This window comes from Sminthopsis crassicaudata, chromosome 1 (genome assembly GCF_048593235.1).
Source record: "Sminthopsis crassicaudata isolate SCR6 chromosome 1, ASM4859323v1, whole genome shotgun sequence".
Classification (NCBI taxonomy): domain Eukaryota; kingdom Metazoa; phylum Chordata; class Mammalia; order Dasyuromorphia; family Dasyuridae; genus Sminthopsis; species Sminthopsis crassicaudata.
In genome coordinates this window covers 571803813-571823072 of record NC_133617.1, presented here as the reverse complement: position 1 = coordinate 571823072, position 19260 = coordinate 571803813, and the positions used below count along the sequence as shown (strand labels likewise).

Below are 19260 nucleotides of genomic sequence, written 5' to 3'. Positions count from 1 at the left end.
TTGTAAAAACCTATCCCTTTCACCTTTATTTCACACTATTACTCTTCATAAATTCTATGTTTTAACCAAAATATACTACTGACTTCTACATTCTCTTTTTGTTCTCTCCTGGCACTATGCTTCTGTATGGTCATCCTTCATAACCAGGAAATGCATTCACATATTTTTAAAATTAAAAAAAAAATTTTTTAATTAATAATAATAAATTCAATTTGATTTTTTATTTATTTTAATTTAAAAATAAAAATTTGTTTTAAAAATTAATAATAAAATTAATAAATTAAATATTTTTTTCTTATAAGATTTCTTATAAGCACTTATAAAAATGTTACTTTTCCCTAGATGGTGTAGTTAAGAATTATCTCCCTTTTCTTAAATTTTCTTAGAACACCTTTTCTGCATCTCTCTTAGTTAACTTCCCAAAGAAAGGACAGCTAGGTAATGCAGTATATAAAGCACAAGCATAAAGTGAGGAGGATTTACCTTCCTGAATTCAAATCTAGTCTCAGACATGAACTAGCTATGTGACCCTAGATGAGTCAATTAACTCATGTCTGCCATAGTTTCCTTGTCTGTAAAATGGGGATATTACCTATCACTGAGGATTCTTGTGAGGATCAAATGAGATGATAATTGTAAAGTCTTCAGCATAGTGCTTGGCACATAACAAGGACAATATAAATGTTAGCTATCATTATTATTCTGAACCTTTCCCCATGCTTTATTCTCTTTAATATCTCAAAAGTGTAGGATATTGGCAGTTAGCAGCTGTGGGATTGTGGTGCTGAGTAGCAGGAAGGTCTCAGCTGTGAAGTCAATGTAATTTCATGACTTTCTTGAACTAGTTTGACAGTCAAGATTGGGAACTAAATGCTTGCCTAACTATGCAGCTGGTTGGCTAGTAACTTCTGTTCAATCAAATTGTTTAAACTATTTCTGTAAGTTAGCACAGCCCAATTTCACTGAGAAGTATCATTTAGTTCAATATTGAGTAATTGTTAATGAATTCAATGCAGTATACAATAAGGGATGCATTTAGGCTTGCTGAAAATGAAATATGCATTCTCTTCTGGCAGTTTGCATTGTACAGTTTTAAGAGAAGTCTGTGTTTTAAAAAAATATGGGCGGTGCTTTCTCACCATTAATAACAATTTACAGAACATTTAATGGAATATATAAAACATGAATTTATAAGCTATTTAGTGTTCAAACAAAATCATTTGGGTTTCTGTGTTTTGGGTATAAAATGATTAATGAATTTAATTGTCCAATATCATTAAGTGCCACTAGGTGGCAGCATAGCAGCACTATATGATTGAGGGGTAGCTGTAGTATTTTTTTTAAATACTCTGTACTTAACATATAAATTTAGTTAGCACACTTTGAATATGATATTCTGTTATCTAATGGTTTTTTATATAAAGTTCTTTTATTTCCATATTGCCACTGAGGCATAACTTCATTTTTTTTATAATGTAAAAGATATTTTAATATATTGTAACTGGGATTCATTTTTGCTTGATAGATTTTTATAAAGCTTAATGACATTCTCCCTATCTCTTAGAGTGAACAGACTATGTGGCAATATAGGTATGGATATTTTCTATCTGTTAAAAAAACTGAGCTAGACACTTTTTCATTTGATTTTTAATACAAATCTGTATATACACACATACTCACATTTTAAAATGCACCATCATCATAGCTTACACTATGATAGCTCCTATCCTTATTTCCCACTGATGGAATCTTAAATGAAAAATAATTAATTGTAGGATTTATTTTATGCAAATTTATTCTTATCATTGCTGATTGAAGTTTGCTCTGTCTTATTCTCTGTCTCTTCTCTATCTTTCTTTGTCTCTCTGTCTCTGTCTCTTTGCACCTATTTTGTTGAGTCCTTTACTTCACAGAAATGATGGGGAAGATAATAAAGAAGAGATGAAGGAATGGAGGAAAGGGACATACTCTATTGATTGTCAGATTTTGGCATAATCCATCCCATGATATGTCCATTACTAGTATAACATTGGACTTCCTATCTATTTGCTTTTTTTTTTTCAAACTTAATTATAAGAAGGAGATGCTGATGTAAGTTAGAGATACAAAGGCCTGAATCTAAAGAACAGGGTAAGGTGAAAATTAATCAGCTAGATGAATTAGGAAGAAATCTTGAAGTAGTCTGAAGCAAAATAGATCAAAGAAAGAGATGAGTATAAAAAACATTTCCTATTGTATCCAACCCATATAATACCATGAATCTTTTAAATATGAATAACAATGCTGGAACATTCCACCATTCATAATTCTCTAGTCCCTGCACTGGAACCCTTGACCAAATCATTAGAGTCACCAACAATGGCGTGGAACTGGGCTGGTACTTACTCCTATTTTCCTGATCCTGACAAGGATGTGTTTTTGGTATCCTGGCTTGAACTCTGGAAATATTTCCATGCAGAATCATTGGTTCAGAGTATGAAGATTGTTCTAAATTCTAGAAATTATTCCTGGTGTGTAAAAAGTTGGTTATATTTCCTCATAATGTATTGGAATTGGAGGGGGTAGGAGAAAAAGACTAGACTTATGACTGGCTCTAAGGTCTGCTATCTTTTTGCTACACAATAGCCACACAAGTACAAAAACAAACCAAAAAAAAAATTCATTTCTTATATTCTTTCTTGAGAAGACTGATTCTTCTTATTTTTTGAATTTTCTTTTTAAAAATTAAAATGAAAAAAATTCAGAACCCTATTAGTTGTAACACATTTTATAAGAAAAGTAGCTTGAAGCAACAGATTATATAGTTCATGAAATAGTTCACGAGGTGTGTTTGTGGAGTAAAATCTGACTTTTTTGAAAAATAAAGGCTTTTGAGACCCATTCTGAATAGTCGAACAGTCTAGTTGAATTTTATATCATTATATTCTAACAACTACTATTGTAATAAACAAACATAAATGTATACACACAAAGATAGATAAATAGAAAGATTCTTTATCTCTAAAATAAAGACGTACCTTCCATATTGAGCATTCTTTGAACTGAGTAAATGTTTAAGCCCTTTGATCATCCAGATGCCTGATTAGCTAGATATTAGTGTGCTAACAATAAATCTCCTTCTAAGTGGAAGTAAAGTATACAACCACAGTCAGCATATCTGATCTTTGCCTTTCTCTTAAAAATAAAGAACCTGTGTTGTTGATAATTGAAGACACACAGAAGACTCAGAATTCTGTACTAAAGAGGGAAAAGCATCTTTGACAGTATGATGTGTTAACCTCGTTTTCCACTCTAATCTCATTTTTAAAACAAGGATAAACAATGGTAGCTAACAGGATGAGATTAGATATGCTATAATAGGGAGGTTGAATACAAATAAGTTATAAGAAAATAAGCTATGGGATAGTACTTCTCTTTTTAAGGAATTATGGGGTGGTCAGGTATTTGAAAAAGAGTCAATTCTGAAAGGCAATTAGGAGAGGACTGGTAAGGAATTAGGATTAGGTGAACCTAAAAGGATACATGTATCTAACTTTAAAGGTTTTGCTTTTCACAACAATGAAGGGAAATATCTATTTATATTTGTCCTTTCTCTCTCTGTAATTATATATATATATATATATATATATATATATATATATATATATATATATATATATATATATATATATACATATATATGGCATACATGCATTATCTCTCAAACTATGTATATATATCTATTCTGCTTATTGATTTATCTACTAATTCATTGATTCATGCAACAAGTATTTATTAAGTAGCTTCATCAGGTTATTATCAACTTAAATCTCTAATTGATTTAAGCTGTGAGAAGATGATTCGGTTACATGAGCAGTAAACTGTGAAGGCTAAGCACTCAGGGATAGAGTTAAGTGTTGTAATCAAGTAAAACTTACACAAGTTAATGTGATGCATTTAACTGGCTACATGATCGTTATTGTACTGAATGGCAATGAGGCATGGAAAGGAAGTAGTTTGCATAAATGTTCCTAATTAGTATTTTTTGTATGTGACCAAAGAAAATTTTTAAGTTTTTCTGATCCTTGTTAGGTCACCAATATCCACAGTAAATATCAGTGTCAACAGTTTTCCTTGGAACTATAAAGGGTTTAATCATTATTATACACATATAAACACAATCACACAGTAGTAATAATAAATTTAGACCCTTTTGGTCTAAATTCTCTTTTACTTTCTTTACATCACCTCCCATTATATATTCTCTGCTACCCATTATACCCTGAACATATTCCCCTTTTTCCTGCTTTAGTGTTTTTGTTCCCAGGAGTGGATTGCTTTCCTACTGATCCTTCCGGATTTAATATATGTATTTTTCCCACCAGGGACGTTTCCATGATCTGACCCCTACCCTTGCCACTACTGGAAATGGTTTGTCATTCCATCAGCTAACTCTCTTTAGAAACCTTTCATGTATTGGATATGTGCAATTTTGTATCCTTGTGTTTCCATTTGGATACAGTGGGGATAACAGTGCTGAATGGAGAATCCTCTTAGAGATGGTGAAGCAACCATCTATTGTCCCTTAAAGCAGGAAGAACCAATGACTCAATGGACCTTTAAAAAGAAGCAACTCTATTTCTGGCTCTCTCTCTTGGATTCTCCTGTGTATCTCTCTTTCACTAGCTTCCTCTTAAGGATTTCAGGTAGGGATCATCACTTTTTCCCTTCACAGGGCTTATGCTACACACCTATGTGTGGCAGTTGGAAAACAGGACTCAATAAGTCTTAGAAGGGACAATGGAGAGCTCAAGTGAAAGGTAACAGTGCTTATTTATCAATCTGGCAAATTGCTTTATGTTCTAATAAGAAATATATGATGAAAATTCTCCATCTTCTGGGAGAGTATAACATTTGGAACATATGAAGTTATGCTAAATCTTATCTTAACATTTTCTATCAATGTGTTCTTGTAATTTATGTTTACTATTTCTTCTGAGTATAGGAAAAAATACCCCTGACTTACCTGATCCATCTTATACTTTAAGTACCATCCCATTTCCCTAATTAAGGAGACTCTAGACATGAGACAAAACTTAAGCTTTAAATAGAAGTCAGAGTGGGTACCTGTTTATAATGTATCAAAGAATGGAAGAACAGGAAGTCTAACCCTTTTCATTAGAAGCCAAACTTCCTCAGGACATGTACTTTATGTCTGACTTCAGAGTACAGCACCTTCAATGGAGAAGGAATCTGAGTACCCAGGTTTACTAGATCTAATAGTAGGTTTTAATGTTGTAATAATTAATAAATAAGTGTGCAATATGCCCCTTTGGTTCTTGTTTATCTTTGTATCTCTTCTAATGTTCTTAATAGAATAATTGCTTAGAATTCTGATTGAATTAAATGTATTCATCTCCTTTGATCCCCACAACAAGCCTGTCAGCTAGATATTATGTTTTTCTTTCCATTTCACAAATGATGAAAATCTCACAGGGAACTGATAAACTTGACCAAGATAGAACAATTGATAAATTTGCTGTGATCCAATCCCACTTATATTAGAATGCCCTAGACTTCTGCCTCATTCCTATTATATTTCTGAGAAATGTATCATCCAAACACACCTGAGGAATCTTGAATAATTTATCCAGATGCTCATTAAAGTACAAAAGGATGCAAAAAAGATAAAAATAGCCAAAATCATGGGGTAAGAAACTAAGATAGAATTCTTGAGAAGAAAACATGATCGCTGTGTTGCAAGGTGGCATGGGAATGACCAGAGGGTATTTATGTAAATGATTTGGTACAAATAAGACTAGCGTTTGGAATTCACTAGTGAGACACAGGATCTCATCTGCGCCCATACAAAAAAGAAATTAGAGTGAAGGGAATCCAGTCAGGGACCAGTGGAAGTGTACTAAATGTGATGTGATTTCATCATGAGTGGAAAAATTCTCTCTAGTTCTCCAATATATAAATATGTGTCCCCAGCCTGAATCTTTTAATAGATGACAAAATGGGATGTTAAGATGTATTGCTAGAACTATAAAAAGTATGAAAAAGGTTATAGCAGGATGATACTAAATCCTGCCTTAGTCAGATTACTTCTGAAGTATTGCATTCAGCTAAGAGCATCATAATTTATTTGCTTTTTCTTTTAACTATTTATTTGTATAATATCTTTTTATAGCATTTTAATTAATGAACATATCCATATTTTTCCTTAATCAGTGAGCCACTTCTTGTAACAAGGAATGAGGGGGGAAAGGAAGGAAGGAAGGAAAGAAAGAAGGAAGGAAAAAATAAAAGAAGGAAATCAGGCAGGAAGAAAGGGGAAAAACAATTTAATAAAGCCAATGGATACCTCAACTTACTGATGGAAAATGCAATATTCCACACCTGTAGCCTTCATATTTTGAAGAAGCTAGTGCATTTTCTCCAGAGTAAAACACTGCATTTAAAGGTAGATATTGAAGAGCTGGAATATATCCAGATGAGATGGCCAGGATTTTGATAGAATTTGAAATACTGGCATATTGGAATCTCTTGAAAGGACTCACTGTCCCACTTGGTGGGAGGAAAGGTATGATAGTTGTCTTCAAATATTTGAAGGATGTCACATGGAAGGTTTACACATTTAACCTTCTGGGCTCCAGAGGGAAGAATCAAAGGATGAAAGTTTTAACAAGACAATTTTTGTCAGGCTTCTTAACAATTAGGGCCAACCTAAAGTTCAGCATTTAATAAATCTCTCAGACTGAAGATGTTTGACTAGAATCTCATTGATAAATGCATTAAAAAATGTCATTCAGGTGGAGTATAGTGGTGAAAACATTAGAATGGGAGTCTTCCTGACTCTAGGTCCTGCACTCTATCCACTGTACCATCTAGATGCCCTTGGTTAAATTACTGAAACACAATTTCTTTACGTGTAAAAAAAATAAAGAAGTTGGGAAGTACTACTTCTGAAGACCCTCCCTATTCGAAACTTCTGATCTTATGAAAGGCCTATATGTTAAAGAATAATTAATTTGGAAAATAACTTTCCCAAAATCACACTGGAAATTAATTCCAGGACAAATTATATGTGTCTGTAAATTGGAAATATATATGATAGGAATATAATGTAATTTACCCACCATATATGTTATATCTCAGCTAGACAGCTAAATGGCCCCGTGGATCAAGTGCAAAGCTTGGCCTTAGAAAGTCGTCACTTCAAATTTGGCCTCAAACAATCACTAGCTATGTGATCCCAGGCAAGTCCCTTAATCCTGTTTACCTCAATTTCCTCAACTGTAAAATAAACTAGAGAAAGAAATAGCAAAGCACTTTGGTATCTTTGCCAATGAGGTTATGAAGAGTCAGATACTATTGAACAACTTAACATAGTATCTAGCCCTTTATAAATGCTTGATCCCTTCCCATCTCCTTTTTTCTTAACTGTAAAATGGGGCTATTAATAGCTTCTATCTCTTAAGATTGTTGTGAGAGTCAAATGAAATGATATTTGTAAAGTACTGTGTTGTAAAAGTATTGTAAAGCATAGTGAGCAGCTAGCTGGCACAGGAGATAGAGCAACAGTCCTGAGATCAAAAAGACTCATCTTCCTGAGTTTAAATATAGCTTCAAACACTTACTAGCCATAAACACTTACTAGCCAGGTAAGTCACTTCACCTTGTTTGTCTCATTTCCCTCATCTGCAAAATAAACTGGAAAAAGAAATGGCAAAGCACTCCAGTATCTTCACTAATGAGGCTATAAAGAGTCAAATTTGAATGAACAACAACTTAGTACAGTACCTAGCACTTAATAAATTCTTGATCCCTTTCCCTTTCCTTATACAGATTAGTGACTTTCAAAGAATTAGAATGCAACAAAAATACATAACAATCAATCTTTGAAGAATACAAATTAATCTTTTAAAAAATTTGTCAGAAGACACTTTAGTTGCCTGTGATGTCTCTTGTGCCTCAGACTCATTATTAGGATGTCAGTCATCCTTTATTTAAGAGTGATAATTTGGATTTTGGGTTAAAAAAAAAAGTTTCTCATGTAAGCAAAACTGTATAATTTATAAAAAAGAGTAAAACTTCTAGAAATAGGTTAGCAATTTAAGTACTGTAACTGTAGACTCACAGAATTGTGAACTTTATTCATTTTGCTTTTCTTAGATTTAAGCTTTTGGTTTGAAACAGTTAATAAATGTTTTACGGATGCCATGCTAATGATTATTCTTCAAGTGAATCTCTATTTTAAACTTCATTTGAAATTTAAGTTGTTTTTTGCTGGCTGGTAGTGAGTCTTTTGGCCTAAATTATAAATATGATTGAATCATATTTGTTTATATAATGGTATGTTTCTGGTGGGTATAGAGCTCTTCAAAGTAAATATTAAGATAAGTCCTGTCTTCAGTTTATGGGTGATGTCAATTATAGTCATTGCATTTAGTCAACACTGGCTATTACTTTTTTGAGTATTAGTGAAATACAGTACTTACTGTAAGATAGTTCTTTTATCTTCCTAGTATGATTCCTTGCTATATACAAAACTAGAGTTTTCTTGGATGGAAATTTCTATTGCAGGTCTACAAGCAAAACCACATTTGCTGATTATACCTCTAGAGCACAACATATAACAAATTAATCATTTTTTTTTCTGCTGAGGTATTTTACCTCGCACAATTTGAATTTCAGAACTTTTTTTTTGATTAATGCAAAGGCAAAGTTTCCCATTGCTACAGCTTGAACATTGTAGCCATTACCTCATATATCATGTTAAGAGCCTATTAGAGTAATAATTCATATACCTCTGGAGAAAAGTTTTCAAAACAACCACTGCAGTCTTCAGATGGATTGCTCTTCTATGATATCCTAATGCCTCTTTTAAATGGTTGTTTTGCATGTAATTGATCATGTCTAGGATTTCCATTTCAATATTAATTAAGGAGAAGCAAGAATGCTGCTCCGAATCCATATCTAAGAAGTGAGAATATAAGGAAGATATTTGATATGCTAGTAGTCTTAGCCTGTCTCTTAAACTTTAAACAAATGAAAATATTTTTTAAAAATAATTCCCCATGCATCTACTGTAAAAAAAATCCAATAACCTTTTAACTAGTATTTTTCCAATAAGTGAAATATTTCTATAAATTATATATATATATATATATATATATATATATATATATATATATATATGTCTTTCTGACTTATTAGACGTTTCTGTATTAGTATGTGATTATAACCCTCTTGAGGACTATGATCATACTGTTAGCCACTCATTCATATCAACAATGGACTTTGCAGACATTTATTCAATTTCAGAAATGATTCATAATGGCAAAAGTCTCCCCACGCTTCCACCTCCTGACAGCTAACTATACATAGTTGCTAAAAATAAATCTTGTATGAAGTGTGAGTTGTCTATATTTGCCTGAATGATTCAGTATTCTCATGGAAACGGATTGGTGTCAAGCTGCCTACTACAAGAACTGGACTGATTTTAATGTTACAAGAGGGCAGTTCATAAGGAGAAAAGAAATTGCCACCTTGTGCTTTCATTCTGCTAAAATTGCTTAAGTTCACCAGTTGTATTTAATAGACAGATTTCTTACTGATTGATCCTCATTGGAAATAGACAGTAAAAAATTTCCTTGAGTCATCCACTAGATGGCACATAATGACCATCTCTTAACTCATATAACCTTCACAAAACCTCCCATTCATAGAGTAAATAAAGGACTGCATTATTAATTTATGCCATTGCATCCACTCTACACCTAATATTTGTTTAACCAGCTGTTTCTTCTAATCCTCCTTAAACACTATCGATTGAAATCCTAAGTACATTTAGTCTACCCCCACTTTTTCTTTTTAACCCCAGAGAACATTTTGTTACTTCTAAATTATAGGTTTTTTTTTTTTTTTTTTTTTTTTTTTTAGCACCAGACTAAGTACTATGGTTGCTATTGGAGGAGCCAGAATGTCTAAAAATTCATTAAAATTAAGAGAAGAAGGTTGTAATCTGAAAAGGATTTTTCAAGTTCACTTTTCATTTTGTTGGAATTTTAATTGGTTGACTATTTGAGCAATTTAAACATGCAGAGCATGAAGTAAAAACTACTTTTAGAAAAATGCAAGTTCAAGAAGCTAAATTTTCAAAAGAAAGAGAATTTCTACATGTAATTGTTAATTATTACTTTGAAAATTTATATGCAGCTAGACATCAGGATTCTAAAATTTTCAGTTTGTCAGGAAGTAGCAAACCTACCACACCCAATAGCCTAAAAGGCAAGACTACATTTTCCAAACTGTACTTAGAAGAACTATTGCCCACAAAGTGTCTTGCTATATATTCAGAATATATTTATATTGGATGTGTTGCTTGCTCCCAAGGGAAAGGAAAGGAAATGAAACCACTAGGGATATAATGAAATGATTCTTCTCTGTGCAAGCCTCTCCAATACTTTTGAATTAGACTGTCACTCAGTTGTCTGAGAGACAGGAGTTTGCTGCAAATAAATGGTTCACTTCATAAGAACATGCTGTAACTTTCTTCTTGTTTCTCAGTAGAAAATTTTCTACCATTATGTGTCCTTATTAGTAAAATGGGACACTAGACACATTTTTAGAGAATCAGTTTTTAGAGAAAATAACACTTTTCTGAATCTTGACTCCTCTCCCACACCTTTTAAAACAATTTTGAAATTAATAAAGTTCAGTTGAAGTTTTGTTCAACTCTACTTCTTAACTAAAAATATTAAAATTATGAAAATTGAATTTCTATGATAAAGTACTCTGGAGTTCAAAATTTTAAAAGATTTACTATTTCCTGTATGTACACTCTTAGTTTTCTGATTCTTAGTTCATTGAAAAGAAAGAAAAAGCCTTTCTTCATATATAAATTTTATTATAACTTGGAAGATAGGTTGGTTTGTAAAGATAGACGAGTTAATTTAATTTGAACATTGAGTCTACAGTCTACAGTAAAGTTAGAAAAAAGATGAAAAATTAAAGACTGAGCCAATGACAAAAAGTAGTTATACAGATTAGGAAAAGTCACACAATGAATTATTCACAGATAATGTATTATGTATTTAAAAGAGCACAATTAAAAACTTTTAAAATTATTTACTGCAACTGTTTCAAATTAATGCTAATTGAGTAAACTGGACTCATCAAATGGAAATGGTTACCAGAAGCTCCATTTATGGTGAATAAAAACTGTATTACATTGAAGACTGAATTCACAGGTTTCCTTTCTTGAAAACCGTTAGCTTCCAAGAAACTAGTCTGTTTGATTTTATGACATCACACTGGAACATGTACAGGCACACTTTCCACCCTGAAAATTCCCAAATACATTGGTCACTTTATGTATTTTTCCAGGGATAAATGAAAATACATTTTATTTTGAACATAGCAACTATATTCAACCTAAGAATTGTGTTGCATCCAAATCCCAAATGGTTCATAGTTTTTGTTTTTTTTTTCCCTTGGCAGCTAAAGTTACTTCATAAATTCTTACAATAGCTTCAAGCTTATGGTTTAAAATAGAAGCATTTTCAAAAAGTCAATGGAAAGGTATATCTACTCATTATCTGCTTTTATTTTATATTTCATAATTGTCCAGATTTCACAGTGTCTTACCTTGCCAATTAGCACTATGCACCTGAGCCAAAGAAAGATGCCTTATATCAAAGATTAATCTGACTGATGACTATAACAACTTTCATTATAGCAGATCTCCTTTTTCCTAAAACAAAACCCATTAATCTGGAGTGGTCATTTCCACTTCCATTTTTCAGCTTTTCCTTCAGTCTGCACTATGCCTTTTCTCATCCCAGGTGCTGTAAATTCCTGTTGGAATAGAGTTGGAAAAGTCATCTCTTAGAAACCATGAATCTAGGAGATTTATAGTACCCAGGAGAAAGCCAGCAGAGTAAAGTATATAATTTTCACATTGCAGACAGAACCTGTGGACTGCAATAAAATATTTTATCTGTTAATATAGGATCCTTAAAAGTTGCATAATTCAGATTGCATAATTCAGATACTAAACACAAGGATGTCATATTTAGTTGTCATCCCCAAATTAGGTAAATTCAAAAGAAGAAAGTGTGTGTATGTTTAAAGAAAAAAAAATCAAGGTAGTTGCAGTATATGTTCTGAATTCTTGAAGGCAATTCATGAGGAGCATCTTACAAGAGGGAAAGAAAACCATCAATTCTAAAACTTTTACCTTGTCCTGAGCTCCAGAAGTTGAAGTGCTCTCAAGTTCTGCTGAAGTTGAAAACGGGAGATAAAGTGAAGGCAGAGTTCTTCTTGCTCACCTTAAGACTGTGTGTGTGTATGGGTGTGTGTGTGTGTGTGTGTCCAGAATGTCTCTTTGTGCCTCTGAATGGCAGAGGTCCTGATCCAGGGAAGAAGGAGCCACTTTTTCAGCGAAGGCAAAAGAAAAGCAACGCGTCATAAGCAAAGTACGCCTCCAAGATCCCTTAATTATAGCCCAACGTGCACTCCATGCAAACTTCAGGGAAGGCGGGGGATGGGAGGGGGAAAGCACAGCGCTTGTCTTAGATGAGGTTCTTCTCTGTTCCAGGCAGTCCCCTGCCCTTTGCTTCAAAAAAGGCTGGAGCAGCCACACACCCACTAGCCCCCACCCACACCACACCTCCTGCTCTCACCCACCAAATTTAAAGCAAAGCTAAAGATATTGAAGAGAGGGGAGGGTCTCCAATGAAAAGATTTCGGAAGCAGAGAAGTGTGTCAAGCTTCCTGGGACAGGCTACTTGGGACCTGCTGCTTTTGAACCAGCCCTCTTAGAAGAAAGTCCAAGAATAGGTGGGATATCCTCCCCTTCCCTTCCCCGACAAAAACGCCTCACACAACAACAAACAAATTAGAAATAGATTGGGCTTGGAAAAGTAGAGAGCAGACAGCTGTAAAAAAAAAAAATAAAAAATAAAAAAAAATGAAAGTTTCAGAATTGAGAGGAACATCTAAGCCAAACTCTGCCAGATGCAGTCTTTCTTCCCAGTTTTATTGGCTTCAGTGGTGGTATTTGTTTTAAATCATCTTTAAACAAATAACACCAATTGTATTGCCTCGGATGACAACACAGACAACCTGAATTTATTTATAAGGTGAAGAATGCCGGTTGGGGAATGGGGGAGAAGACTGGGGTGGGTGGGGTTGGGGTTATGCATCTACGGTCCAATATTAGAACCAGATGGACACACACACACACACAGACATACAGAAACACACACCCCTAAAATAAGTATGAAGAAGATGGTGGGACATAGAGGGAACACTCCTTCTGAGCAAACAGACATTTATTTATAACTAGAGAGAGAGAGCACATAGGTCCATTGATTCCCGCCTTAAGTAACCAAGGTTTTTGGAGAGGAACAAGCTTCATATTTCAATAACAGAGCCACCTTTGATGAAGACTAGGAGGGGAAGGGGAAAAAAAAGAGAGAGAGAGAGAACACCACACCGCAGGAAGAAAACGGCAGTTGAATTAGCTCGGGAGGAGTGAGCTGGAGTGGGCACAGGACTGGCTACAAGCAAATAAACCCGAGTTGTCAATAGCGGGGGGAAGAAGCACAGCCCAAAGCAAACTGGTCTCGGGGAACTGGGGGAGTACAGGAGTCTGTGGCTTGCAGGAGTGCCTGGAAATTATCCAGAGTCGTTTCAACCGTTCCTCACACGCCACTTTTCACCTTCACCACGCCCAGGAGGGGAAAGGGGGAAAGAGGTGAGCCGGGTAGGTATCTTCACATCCAAAGGCATCTATCCTGTTCTTCAGAAGCCTAAAGATGCTTCTTTAGGACTGGGGTTTGTTCTCCGCGGGCGGCTGCAAGCGGCGCTATTGTCTTAGGTATCGCGAGCCCGGCGGAAGCCAGATCTACACAAGGAGCAAGGAAGGGGTTGGAGAGATAGGAACCTTGAAAAGAGGGAAGAGGCTTCCCGCCATCCCCAGAGGCGAGCAAAAGTGACTGCTTCTCTCAGCCTTCCTACCCTATCCCGGGAATGGAGGGACAGATCTGTCGTGAATTAACTGTTACTATTTGGAAAAGATTTAGAAGAAAATGTATCCCTCGCGCACACACATACAAACACCGACCATCGCTAAATTAATACTGCCCTAGTTGAGAGAAAGCAATTAAAAATAAATCAGAGCATTGGCGATTCATGCAAAAAACTCTTTCCTTCCTTCTGTTGTCTTCACAATGATCTGGGAAACAACTTTTTTTTTTTTTTTTTTTTTTCCTTTTTTAAAATGTAGCTCAGTATCATACTGAAAGAAACTCCCTGTTTGGAAATGGAGATTCTACATTAGCAAATGATTTATTAAACAGGGCACTTTAGTTAGAAAGGGGTGAGAGCTCTTCTATGTGATTATTTATAGGAGGTTTTAGTAATTTAAAAAAATTCTCAAAGCATCTCAGCGTTTTGAGTTTTAGATTTTTTTTTTTTTTTTTTTTGGCAATGACAACTAATGAACTATTGAAATGGCTAAAATATGATGCCAAGAATAAACATTTCTTTTAACATGCAAGACTTGTTTTTACAACTCTTAACATAGGCTTCTCATGACATTTTATGTAAAATATAATTTACATTTAGAATACAAGGATTAGTTGTAACTATTTTCCACCTGTGGTCCAAAGGAATCCAAGGGGAATCTCACCCCTCAGAAATGGGTTTTACCAAAGGGATTGGGGCAATCTGTCCTGCAATGTCTTAGGTGTTTCTTCTTTACAACTATACAGAGTTAAACTATGTAAAAAAATCATGTCAGAATTTTTACATCTAAAACCTGCAATGTCTGAGAAATCTGGAATCAGAAGAGCTGGGCTCCAAAATAGGTGTGTCAGATACGTTGCAAAATGTCAAGACAGAATATACAGAACTGTCATTCATAAACTGAATGAGATAGTGGCAAAAAAATAAATGGAAAAGGGGGTTTAAAAGGCAGTCCATTGAGCCTTTTATTTTAGTTAAGATTTGAAGACTCTTTAAAAGTAAATAACAAGCCTCATTATTGGGAGGCAATGTGGAAAAGTGCTCTAGAGAAAGATTCAAATCCTTTCTTTGACACCACCTATGTTACTGTGGACTAACTATTATACCTTTCTTGACCTCACCACCTGCTTCTGCCTCGTAAAAAAAAAAAAAAAAAAAAAAAAAAAAAAAAAAAAAAAAAAAATTGCACTACATGAATTTTTTTGGTTCTTCAATTCTAGATCTAGGATCTATCCTTCAGAATAATTACCTTAAGAAAGCATACATTTATTGCAGTAAGGTTATTTTTGCTTAAACCATTCCTGGTGTATACATACAATTTCATAACTTTTTAGTCAAAACACTGTGTTTTTCAGATTTCAGGTCTAACACCTAATACAGGAGGATAAAGCAAGCTATTTAGTTCTACAACTTGAGGGAGGAGGATTCTAGTGAATTTCATTTGACTGCTCAGCTTTAGGCTTACCTCAGTTTTATTTGTTTTTTCTTAGGTCAATTAAATATTTTTAAAACATACCAAATTTTGACATTGCAATATAATTTACTTTCAGTCTCAAGTGCATGACTAAAGGTCCACACACACATTAATTTATAGATTTACCTGAGAGTCCTTACTTATAAAGACTACATTTGGCTTAATATTTACCTTCTTCCTTTTTCATTTTGTGATTTACAAATTTGTTATTTTACATAAATTTGGTTTGGTGATAATACTAGGGCTTTATAGATATAGTGTTTTACATTTTGTATCAAGAAAGTGACATTATTAAAATTGGCTAAAATCATATATCTAGTATGAATGTGTCTGTACATGTATGTGTATATGTGCTATGTATATTTGGTTCTGAAGTACATTGTCCAAAACTTTTAAATGATTTTAAAGTTGGAGGTTATAGAGAATGAATAATGCTCAACATTTACCAGAAGTTTCTGGTGTTTGTAAAAAGAAAGACTATATTATAGAATATTATACATATGGTGTCATTCTCTAAGCATTCAAACTACTTTATATGAAAACTCTTTTTGATCTATTGTACTTTTCCCATTAGATGTGTGTATGTATAAATACACACATATATCCATATCCATGCATAAATACTTAGATATATACACATTATACATATATAAATAGGCAGGGAGCAAACATAGATTTAAAATACTTCAAGAAAAGTAACATTTTTGAAATATTAATTTAAAAGACAGTGCTGTGTTTAGAATTTGTACATTAATTTCATAAGTTTAAAAAATTATTGAGTCCATACTGAGATGCAAAGTTTGAAAGCCAAGTGCAGCTCTGAAAAAAAAAAAGCACATAGGCACAAACTTATTTCTAATGATTCTGCTATATTTCATAGCAATCAGCATATTTTTGACAATACATTACTAGGCTTAATGCAAAAATGTTTTTTTTAAAAAAAGAGAAAAATGGGCCAAAGAACATTATGAAATGTTCCCAATACTTACTCTTTCTTCACGTGACAACCAGTGCATAGCTAAATAAGGGAAAGACACATCTAGAGCAAACCTATTTTCAAGGTTAAAAAAAAAATAAGTCATTCCAAGAATAATTATTTCTTTATAAATAAAAGTCACTCAATCATGTATTCCTTCTCTATAGTCCCTCCTCTCTCCTGCTACTCTTGAAATGTACACACCTCCATAAGTGGAAATACTGGCTCCATCTTCATTTTGGACCTAGGAAAGTCCCCTGTTATGAAACCATCTTCTGGGTATGAAATACTATGTTAAGTGCTGAAGATTCAGAAGGCTCTTAAGGAGCTCACAGTCTAATGGGAAAGACAACATGTACAAAAATATTTATACAGGATAAAATGGAGATAATCCACAGAGAGAAGGTACTAGCATTAAAATGAATCAAGAAAGGCTTCTTGTAGAAAGTAGGATTTTATCTTGGATTTGAGAATGTCAAGAGAGAAATTAAGAGGGACAGAATTTTAGGTATAGAGTCAGAGATGGCATGTCCTATCTGAAAAACAGAAAAGAAACTAGAGGGAAAAGCAAGGAAAAAAAGGAGAAACAGCAGCTAGAAGGATAAAGTAACAATTTTATTTTGAGTTATTATTGAAAACTTCTAGATTCTCTTTTCATTTTATTTTTATTTTATTTAGAATTTTTTCCACAGTATATATGCATGAGTAATTTTTTTATGATATTATCCCTTGTATTCATTTTTCCAAATTATCCCCCCTCCCTCCATACCCTCCCCCCAATGACAGGCAATCCCATACATTTTACATATGTTACAATATAACTCAGATACAATATATGTGTGTAAATACCATTTTCTTGTTGCACATTAAGTATTAAATTCCAAAGGTATAAGTAACCTGGGTAGATAGACAGTAGTGCTAACAATTTACATTCCCTCCCCAGTGTTCCTTCTCTGGGTGTAGTTATTTCTGTCCATCATTGATCAACTGGAAGTGAGTTGGATCTTCTTTATGTTGAAGATATCCACTTCCATCAGAATACATCTTCATACAGCACTGAAGTATATAGAGATCTTCTGGTTCTATTCATTTCACTCAGCATCAGTTGATGCTCTCTGTATTCCTCCTGCTGGTCATTTCTTACAGAGCAATAATATTCCATAACCTTCATATACCATAATTTACCCAACCATTCTCCAATTGATGGACATCCATTCATCTTCCAGTTTCTAGCTACAACAAAAAGAGCTGCCACAAACATTTTGGCACATATATGTCTCTTTCCGCTCTTTAGTATTTCTTTGGGATATAAGCCCAGTAGTAGCACTGCTGGGTCAAAGGGGATGCACAGTTTGATAACTTTTTGGGCATAATTCCAAATTGCTCTCCAGAATGGCTGGATTCTTTCACAACTCCACCAGCAATGTATTAGTGTCCCAGCTTTCCCACATCCCCTCCAACATTCATCATTATTTGTTCCTGTCATCTTAGCCAATCTGACAGGTGTGCAGTGGTTAGATTCTCTTTTCATGAAAAATGTAATTTCTATTTCTATTCCTCTCCTTAGCTGTTTTGCTTTGGAACCCAATGATTAGATACAGATTCAGTAATTATATCAATAGTTTAATTATATATCACAAGTGATGAAAGAACTGTCTAATATTTTAATCCAGGAGTCCTTGAAAAGGCCTATGATTTCAGTGGTATAGGCAATTCCTACATTGATGAACATTCTAACTCTTTCAAGCCTTGATCTTCTATGACCAAAACAGCAGCAGCAACAAAAAATATAGCAATCATCTATCTATAGACTTGAATTTTTTTCTTGCCAGTCTTAAACTAACTATTTCAGCTTAGTAAGAATGGAGTCCTCTGCAATAGAATTAATTTTAAGTGAGAATTTTTTTTGTTGCTTGATCATTTCAATAGGGTTTGACTCTTGGCAACAGTTTTTGGGGTTTTCTTGGCAAAGATACTTAGCATATTCCCAAGATTTGTCTGCAATCTTGATTTTTAGAAAATAGTTAATAGAGTATTTAATCAAGGCAACCAAATAATTCTTAAGCTTCTATTAGATTGTAAGATCCTAGAAAATAAGGAATATTTTGTTTAATATTAGTAATGCTGCAAGACATTACATTTAACAAGACTGCCTATAAGCATTCAAAGCATCCATTCATTTGAAAACTTTGTTACTTAGCAATTGCATTTGCCCTTAGTGCTTATATGTGTGTGTGTGTGTGTGTGTGTGCGCTAAATTTTTTTTCTGACTTAGATTGAATTAAATTAGGCTTTCAAATATGTGATGTACAGCGTTACCAACTAAGATTAGAGGGAACACATGAAAAAGGGCTATTTCCCAATATTCCTCATATTGTTAGTTTTCCTTCTGATGCTGTATTTTTCTGATTTGACTTTCATAATAGTATCCACATTTTTCTTTTTCTACTACATATGTGTGTGCTCGCACTCCTGCTTGTTCCTTTGCCAGTGTGGGAGTATGTGTTTTTTGCTGATTGATTAGTAAGCAAACTCACTACCTCCCCTGATCTACTTTTTATATTTCCTTCAAGTCCTTCTCTTCTGAAGCTGTCTTCAGCAGTTCTAGTCTCTTTGTTTTTGGATTTTTTAAATAGTTTTTACTATCATCACCACCCATGTTTTGTATTTCATTATATTGTCTTATATTATTATTTAGTTTTTTTTTATGTTACAGCCCACATCTTTAAGTAGATTGCAATTTACTTGAACACAGGACAGGTAAAGTGCTTTTTATCAATCTTTATCTCTA

The 19260-nt window shown here is 33.8% G+C and overlaps 1 protein-coding gene across 1 annotated transcript in view; it reads right to left on the bottom strand.

The window, feature by feature from the left end:
• Window positions 1-12579, bottom strand: part of HAPLN1 (hyaluronan and proteoglycan link protein 1) — a 95395-nt gene extending 82816 nt beyond the window's left edge. The window contains exon 1 of the mRNA XM_074282148.1: window positions 12227-12579. The gene's annotated coding sequence lies outside the window, so the exon portion shown is untranslated. The remainder of the gene's footprint in view (window positions 1-12226) is intronic.
• Between the last annotated feature and the right edge of the window lie 6681 nt (window positions 12580-19260).